This window comes from Dermacentor albipictus, chromosome 1 (genome assembly GCF_038994185.2).
Source record: "Dermacentor albipictus isolate Rhodes 1998 colony chromosome 1, USDA_Dalb.pri_finalv2, whole genome shotgun sequence".
Classification (NCBI taxonomy): domain Eukaryota; kingdom Metazoa; phylum Arthropoda; class Arachnida; order Ixodida; family Ixodidae; genus Dermacentor; species Dermacentor albipictus.
The window spans coordinates 382,589,998-382,597,197 of NC_091821.1; the positions used below are offsets into that span (position 1 = coordinate 382,589,998).

The 7,200-nt window shown below is 44.2% G+C and overlaps 1 long non-coding RNA gene across 1 annotated transcript in view; it reads left to right on the forward strand.

Moving 5' to 3' along the window:
- Positions 1-387: 387 nt before the first annotated feature.
- Positions 388-7,200, forward strand: part of LOC139057665 (uncharacterized) — a 21,708-nt gene continuing 14,895 nt past the window's right edge. Inside the window, exon 1 of the long non-coding RNA XR_011512975.1 lies at positions 388-809. This is a non-coding gene — a long non-coding RNA (uncharacterized lncRNA). The remainder of the gene's footprint in view (positions 810-7,200) is intronic.

The window sequence follows — 7,200 nt, forward strand, 5'->3', positions numbered from 1 at the left end:
TACTACTACTACTACTACTACTACTACTACTACTACTACTACTACTACTACTACTGCTATTACTACTACTACTAATAATTATAGTGTGTTTAAAAACAATAATAATAATAATATAAGGCAAGTGTCAAGCAATGTTAACGCTAAAGAAGACAAGCTCGGTGCACATAGTTGTTCAAACGATTCGACGATTAATTGTCGATTATATGCCTCTATCTCCTCTTCACGTTAGTTGGGCGCGTTGAACACCCGTCCGCAGGTGCGCGGTGATCGGCTGTTGCGGCACAGCGCGTGCGCACAAGAGCGCGCCGAGCGCGGGCCTTTTCGTTCGGCTGAGGCGCAAACTAGGCACGCTCCATTCGGTGCACCAGAACTGTAGGCCAGCACACTGCGTCGCAGCCAAGCTAGCGCGCGATGCCCTCTGGTCCAGCGGCTTCGGAATGACTTCGGCGTTGGATAGCACGTGTTCTATTCCCGCGCCGGGCGCCCAAGCACGCCCAACGATGCCGGTCGCGCTTACTGCGCAATACGCTAACACAGCCTGTGTGGGCGTCCATTTTACGCTGGCGTAGCGGCGTTACGCCACGCTTCGCTCGAGTATAACGATCGGTTTAAGTTTCCTTCACGCAACACGCCGCGCGAGCGATTCTCGGCTGGCCATTGAGTTGAGATAACCGAGCGCGGTGCGCCGCTTTTGCCTGTACACGCTGCAAGGATGACAACGCACTTAGCATCTACGCGCACTCAGACGCGCTTCTCCGACCAACTACTACAAGCGACAAGTAGACACCAAGACTGCTTGAGTCAATCAGGTATGCTATACATGATTTTCAGCCTAGAATTGTTTGTATAGTGCATCTCCTTAATCTTCTTTCTCTTCTTGAAAAAATTCTCTACCCGCCGTGGTTGCTTAGTGGCTATGGTGTTGGGCTGCTAAGCACGAGGTCGCGGGATCGAATCCCGGCCACGGCGGCCGCATTTCGATGGGGGCGAAATGCGAAAACACCCGTGTACTTAGATTTGGGTGCACGTTAAAGAACCCCAGGTGGTCCAAATTTCCGGAGTCCTCCACTACGGCGTGCCTCATAATCAGAAAGTGGTTTTGGCACGTAAAACCACATGATTATTATTAAAATTCTCTATCTGCCTTGTACCGCTATACCTATGCCTGTAACAGCTCCGGTCGTATTAATCTATTCCCTGCTTTTTTTATTTCATCTATAGCGTAAATGTACCTTGCTTATCTGGATTGCTGACCGATTGATGCTTCCGTCGTCAATAAATGCAAGCGCTTCTGGAATGCGTACGTTACCTACGGGTCTCACTCCGTGAATACCTTCGCATTCCATTAGGATTTGCTGAATGGTTTCCAGATTTTTGCTTCAGCGGACGCATGCGTCATCTTATTGCGAATATTTTCTCCGGTAAGCTTTTGGCCCTATAGGCAAGAAGCTCGATCCTCAAATAGCAAGGCACTCCCCTTGGTGTTATCATGCAGATTTTCCCTTCTAGTTTTCTAGTTCACGCTCTGTTTTCTCTCACTTTCTTCTTTATGGCTCCTGGCTGTCTATTTATACATTCAATTACCCTGCGCTTAGTTGCCAGCTTCTTTCAACTCTTCCTCCATTCTGTGTCTACGCTTGTCTGGTAGATATACTTGTGCACTCTAGCAACCCATTTATTTTGATCCGTGTTCCTCAGTCTTTCCTCAAAACCAATTTTTCGCTGCGGTGCTCTAACTTCAAAAGAGGCCCAGCAATTGTCGCCCTGCACTGCCTCATTTGTAGTTTTACCGTAGACTCCCAAATCTAACCTGCCGACAGATTTTTGGTTAACTTCACGCTCGGACACGATATCCGATTTTAAGCCCAATACACTCTAAGAACAGTTTACACCCTTTGGTTGCCCCTTCTGCCACACAAAAATAATCGTCATCTGCCTTGATGCGTTTCCTTTCTTTATCGCCGCAAGCCCGGAACTTTCCAGTGACGAACGGCACGCGCGTTATCAGAAGAGGCACTCCAAAGGGTGTAAACTGTTCTATGCTGATAACGCGCGTGCCGTTCGTTACTGGAAAGTTCCGGGCTCGCAGCGATAAAGAAAGGAAACGCATCAAGGCAGATGACGATTATTTTTGTGTGGCAGAAGGGGCAAGCCAAAGGGTGTAAACTGTTCTTAGAGTGTATGGTAATCAGAAGTACGAATAGATGCTGTTAGCGTCCCCTTTGAAACGGAGTGGTGGGTTGCGCCGCCGCCACCACCACCACCACCACCACCACCACCACCACCACCACCACCACCACCACCACCACCACCACCACCACCACCACCACCACCACCACCACCACCACCACCACCATCATCATCATCATCATCATCATCATCATCATCATCATCTATTATGTCCACGGACGAAGGCCTCTCCCTGTGATCTCTAATTATCCTTGTCGTGCGCCAACCGATTCCAACTAGCGCCTGCGAATTTCTTAATTTCATCACCCCACCTAGTATTCTGCCGTCCTCGACTGCGCTTCCCTTCTCTTGGCACCCATTCTGTTACCCTAATGGCCTACCGGTTAACCTACCTACGCATCACATGCCCTGCCCAGCTCTAATTTTTTCTCTTAATGTCAATTAGAATATCAGCTATCCCTGTTTGCTCACTGATCCACACCGCTCTCTTCCTGTCTCCTAACGTTACACCTAAAATTTTTTCGTTCCATCGCTCATTAAGCGGTCCTTAACTTGTTTTCGAGCTTTTTGTCAGTCTCCAAGTTTCTGTCCCATATGTTAGCACTGGTAGAAAGCATTAATTGTACACCTTTATTTTTAATGATAATTGCAAGCTTCGAGTCGGAATCTCACATTGTCTGCTGAATGCGCTCCAACCATTTTTTGTTTTTCTGTAAATTTTCTTCTTATGATCAGAGTCCCCTGTAAATAATTGACCTAGGAAAATGTACTCCTTCACAGACTCCAGAAGCTGACTGGAGATACTGAACACTTGTTCTCTTTCCCGTCTATTCATCATTATTTTTGTCTTCTGCATATAATTTGTTGTACCTCGTCCGCAGTGTTGCTGAATCGGCCAACGTCTTCTGCAAATCGAAGGTTTCTGCGATATTCGCCGTTGATCTTTACTCCTAAGCCTTCCCAGTTTACTAGCTTGAATACTTCATCCAAACACACATTGGAGAGATTGTGTGTACTTGTCTAACCCCTTTCTTTATAGGTAGCTCCCTATTTTCTTATGAAGAATTGAGGTAGTTGTGGAATCTGTGTAGATTCTTTCAAAGATATTTACGTAGGCGTCCTGTACTCCTTGATTACGTCACACCTGTATGACTGCTGGTATCTCTACTGAGCCGAATGCCTTTTCGTAATCTATGAAAGCCATATAGAGACGCTGATTGTACACTGCGAATTTCTCGATAACCTGATCATTGACATGAATTTGATCCATTGTAACGTATCCCTTCCTGACACCAGCCTGTTCTCTTGGTTAACTGAGGTCTAGTGTTGCCGTTATTCTACTGGAGATTATCTTGCCGAATATTTCATATAGTACTGGAAGTAAGCTAATGGCCTATAATTTTTCAATTCTTGAACTTCTCCCTTTTTGTGGATTAGTGTGATGTTGGTATTCTTCCAGTTCTCTGGGACCCTTGAAGTCGATAGACCACTCGTATAAAAGGCTGCCAGTTTTTCAAGCATTATGCCTCCACCATCTTTGATTAAATTGACTGGTATTCCATCTTCTCCTGTCGCTTTTCCCTATTTCATGCCTTGCAAGGTCGTTCTAACTTCGTCGCTAGTTATAGAAGGAGCCTTCTTAACCTGTTCATTACTACTTCGAATGGAGGTACCGTGGCAGCCTTGGGTACTGTGTAGGTAAGTATATCATTCCCCCGCTGTTTTACTATATCTTTGAGATTGTTGATGATATTGCCCTGCTTATCTTTCAGTGCATACATCTTGGTTTGTCCTACGCCAAGATTCTTTCTCACTGCTTTCATGCTGCGTTAATTTTTTACTGCTTCCTCAGTATTTCTCGCGTTATAATTTCGAATATCCCTTATTTTCTGCTTGTTGATCAGTTCTGACAGTTCCGCGAATTCTATCTGATCTCTTTAGTTGGACACTTTCATTTTTTGTCATTTATTTAATAGGCCTTCTGTTACTTTTGAGAGCTTACCTACTGGTTGCCTTGGTGCCTTGCCTCCCACTTCAATTGCTGCTTCTCAAGCCAGCTTGATTAAGGTTTTATTATTTGCCTCTCTGTCATCATCTCTATGTTCTAAGGCTGCATATTTGTTTGAAAATGACAGCCCGAGTTTGTATACTTTTACCCTTACAGCCTCTCGGTTGGCCTGTTTCTTCTTGAGCAATTTTACCCTTTCTCTCTTCAAATTGAGGCGAATCACAGCCCTCACTAATTTATGAACACTGCACTTTATCCTACCTAACATTTCTACATACTGCACTATGCTGCGATCGGCAGAAAGTATGAAATCAGTTTCACTTCTTGTTTCACCATTAGGGCGTTTTCAGGCCCACTTTTAGTTCCAACGCTTCCTCAAAAAAGTGTTCATTGCTCGCAACCTATTCTTTTCCGCGAATTCTACCAACATTTTTACTCGTGTGCTCCTAGAATCCACGTCGTAGTTGCCAATTGCTTGTTCACCAGCCTTTTTTTCCCCTCACTTTAGCAGTGAAGTTCTCCCATGGCTACCGTATACTCAGTATTCCCTTCTGGCGTTGCTAATTGAGCGTCTTCATAAAACTGTTATATTTCTTCATCATCGTTACTGGAGGTTGGAGCGTAGGTTTGTACTGCGTTTATTCTATGCTTCCTATTCAGCTTTATTACGACTACTGTTACCCTCTTCATAATGCTGTAGAATTTGCCAGTGCTGCCTGCTATGTCCTTATGACTTAGGAATTCTACTCCAAACTGTTTCTTATCTGGTAGTCCTCTATAGCAGAGGACGTGGCCACTTGCCAGCACTGTATAAGCCGTGCACCAATTCTTCTAAAGTCCCTAATGCCATTGATTCGCAAACAATGCCTGATAGTTCCACAAAAAGTCCTGCAAGGCTTGCTTCCTAGTTCTTTTCGTCCACTCCGAATCAACGTTATTATTTACAATTACCTGAACACCTTCCCAGCCCATTTACCTTCTTCCATATTCCTCAGTCAATATTCATAATTAATTTTACTGTGAGCTTCCCTCACATCAAAACTTGCCCGGCCAATATCACCCTGCACAGCTTCATTTGTAGTCTTCCCGTGAGCGCCCAATGCAAGGCGTCCCACTGAACTTTGATTGCCATCGAGTCCTGATCGCCCCCCTGATTTAAAGCCAACAATCGCATTTCCATATGTAAGTCCTGGAACCAATACACCTTTCCACATACCCCGGAGCACCTCGTACTTATTGTATCCCCATAGCGCTCTGTGTGTCATTATGGCCGCATTTCTCTTCCCCTTTACTGTTATTTCTTTTCCTGTGTTTCTGTATATCTATTGCCTTCGTGTATCCATATACGAAGTTTATATATTCTTTTACGCGAGGTATTTCCTGGACCTGCCTTGTCACTGCCTGTTCATTATTTTCATTGAATGCCACAACACCTGATTTTTAACGCTAAATTTTAGACCTAACTTACCGCCTTGCTGCTCACAGATAATAGCCAGACGTTGTTAATAACTTTGCTTGTTAGCTCGCAACACAATGTCGTCCACATAGAACAAACCTGGAAGCTGCCGCTCTACTACTGTACCCGCCTGTTTGTATGAAAGATTAAACCCGATATTACTTCCTTCTAGCGCCCTTTCGATCTTTACCATGAACATCTTAAACAGCAGTTGGGATAAAGGGACCTCAGCCTCAGTCCCTTCTTGACATCGACTTTCTCTTCGCTCCCCATCCCTTCCCATTCAACGCAAGCAGTATTTTCTAGAAAAATCCTTCGCAAAAGCTGGAGACGATCATCGCGTAAGCCTTCCTTTCCCAGAATGTCCCACAAAATGTTGTGGTCTACGTTCTCATACGCTCCTGTAATGTTTAAAAAGGCCACATATAACGATCTCCTTGATATTTCACTCAGTAAAGACAAATAAGTTATCATCCAAAGGCCTAGCTATTCTGAAGCACCTCTGAAGTTCTCCCAAGATGCCATTATTCACTGCCGATGCTTGCACCTTTAACTTAACTGCCTGCATCGCTAACCTGTATATTACCAATATAATGGTCAACGATCTATAGGAGTGAATTCTATCTTTCTCCCCTTACCTTTATAAATTAAATTCATTTGGCTTTGTCACCAACTGTCTGGCATTCGTCTATTTTTTTATACTTCCTTCTACTTCTTTCTACAAAGCTTCCTTAATTTCCGGGCCTAGTTTATTATTCATCCTAACGAGACCTTCGTCTATACCTGCGGCTGTGGGCTTAACAACTTTCTCTTCGGCTTTCTTCCAGTTGAAATTTGTCAGCACCAGCTCCTTTTCCAGCTGGTTCTCTTTCATGCAATTTTTTTCATCAACTACAGCCTTGCCATTGCCTTGGAAGGTCTCGGCTGGTATTTTTCGGGTGTAATCTAATGCCGCGTCCTTTCCAGTTTGTTCCCATCTTCGTCTAGGATATGTTGTTGTGTTGTTCCAGACTTCCTGCCTAATAATTTTATGTGGTTCCAAAATATTTTAGGTGCGGCCTTCTTTTTCTCACGTATTTCTAACAATCAACGTTCACTTTAACCTTCCATCTTTGCTTGCACCAGTATTTGAACTGTAGAACTTTTCTCCCGTATATTTCCCATTTTATAGCTACTTCATCCGGTGGCAACTACGCTTATTTTGTCTGAATGTGCTCTCTGGATGCTTTTTGTCGTTCGGCGATCACTCTTCGTATGTTCCGGTTCCACCAGATTTTCGGTTCCTTTTTTCTTTTCCAACGAACATGTTGCTTCTCTATCCGTACTGCTGTGGTTATTACATTCAGAAGCTCACTATATTCCCGCTCTTTGCTTGGCCATTCGCCATGTTCTTCCTCAGATCGTCTGACTATATTTGTTATTTGTTCAGTGTTCAAATTTGGACTGGTCACTTTGCACTTCTTGCTCTTCTACCAAACTGCGTATACATTTTCAAGATGATGCGTTTATGGTCACTCCTTATACTGCTATACCCTTCCTCGTCAAT